Raw genomic sequence first — 2,060 nt, forward strand, 5'->3', positions numbered from 1 at the left:
CAACACATAAATATAACAATTTTAAAAATTAAAACATAATATAATAAAAGATTAAAAGTCAAATCCTTACATAAATCACAATATGGTGACAATACAGCCAAGGGATACCAGTGCTTCTGGGGAGGGGAAAGTATTGTGGCGGGACCAGGCAGAATTGGAAGGGAAGGGAATGGAGACGTAGAAGGGCTCGGTCCCCTTCCAGCCTGCATCCCATCCCGCAGGTGGTAGGTAGTGGGGCTAGGATTATTGACCCCTCTCCGACATTAGTGTTGTGCAATGCCATAATGGTCCATAAAGAATAAGATCATGATCCTCCATGACTTTTTGTCAGAACAGGACATGGACCTGGCATGTGTGACTGAGACCTGGGTGCGAGATGGGGAGACTGTAGCTCTCTCCCAATTAGCTCCTCCCGGGTTCTCGGCCCATCACCAATCCCGGACTGGGGGGGAGTGGCATTTTTCATTCAGGAGGATTACACAGATATGAAAGCTCGAGACCACATAGGGCTTTAAAGGTCAATACTATAACCTTGAACCTGATTTGGTGCTCAATTGGGAGCCCGTTCACCTGGTGAAGCACTGGCTGTATGTGCACCCGCACAGACGATCCAGACAGTAGGCATGCCACTGCATCTTGTACCAGCTGCAGTCTTTGGAGCACCCTAGACTGTTAGTCCTGGGTGACTTTGATGTCCATGCCGATGACATGACCTCCATGCAGGCAATGGATCTGGTGTCATCATGGTGGCACTATGACTCTCCCAAAATGTCATGGACCCCACTCACTGAGCAGGACACACGCTCGATTTGATCATCGTGGCAGGGGCTACAGTGGACTGGATTATGGCTACGACCATTCCATGGTCGGACCACCATGCTCTGAAGGCCCATGTTTATGTACCACCCTGACCCTGTTTGGGCGACGAGTACATTTTAGCTCGCCTGCGGAGCCAAATGGACATGGTGCAGTTCCAAATGGCTTTGAGGGATCCGATGCCTCCTGGTGGCTTGTTGGATGAGCTTGTCGAGGAGTGGCAAAACCAACTCTCAGCAGCCATTGACGAGATCGCACCCCGGCGCCCTCTGCGCCCCCACTCAAAACTCACTTCCTGGTATACACAGGAGCTGAGGTTAATGAAACGAGAGCTTAGATGACTAAAGAGACCGTGGCGATGTGCTCGGGACGAAGCATCAAGAGCATCCTATAGGACGTTTATGAGATCCTATGAGATAGCAGTCAAGGCTGCGAAAAAAGAATACTACACGGCCATGATTGTGTCCGCAAGCTCTCACCCAGCCCAATTATTTAGAACAATTTGGTCTCTTACTACTCTGCCATGGAGCAGATTAAATTATAAGGAATTGGAAATCGGCTGTGAGGCTTTTGCAAGCTATTTCGCAGATAAACTCCACCATGACCTCCCCGCCACAGTTGAGACAGTGATGGAATTCAAGGCTCCATGCACGTCTTTTGGTCAAGTTCTGGATTATTTTGGTCTCAAGCTGGAGTTAGTCTCAAGGGTAGCCCTTGTAGAGTGAGTTACAGTAGTCCATCCTGGAGGTGGCCAATGCATGGATCACTGTGGCTAAGTCACAGGGGGAGAGATAAGGAGCCAATTGCCTGACCTGCCGAAGATGGTAAAAGGTATATTTGGAAATGTTCATGACCTGGGCCTCCACTGAAAGTGAGGCATCCAAGGTCACACCCAAACTTCTCACCATCAACACTGGTGCTAACAGCGCCCTGTCAAGGGTGGGGAGCTGGATCCCTGGTTCCATCCCCCCGCAGCTCAGACACAGGACCTCAGTCTTAGATGGATTTAATTTCAGTGAACTCTGCTTCAGCCAATCCACCTCCACCTCCAGTGCCCCAACCAGAACCTCTGGGGCAGTATCTGGGTGGTCATCCATCAACAGATATAGCTGGGTGTCATCAGTGATGACCTCCCAAACCTCCGGACGAGCTGGGTGAGAGGGCACATGTAGATGTTAAATAACATGAGAGGATTGCCCCTTAGGGGACATTGCATACCAATGGGTAATGCAGTGAAACCCTCT

The sequence above is a fragment of the Gekko japonicus genome, unplaced genomic scaffold (assembly GCF_001447785.1).
Source record: "Gekko japonicus isolate JY-2015 unplaced genomic scaffold, Gekko_japonicus_V1.1 scaffold1324, whole genome shotgun sequence".
In the NCBI taxonomy this organism is placed as follows: Eukaryota; Metazoa; Chordata; class Lepidosauria; order Squamata; family Gekkonidae; genus Gekko; species Gekko japonicus.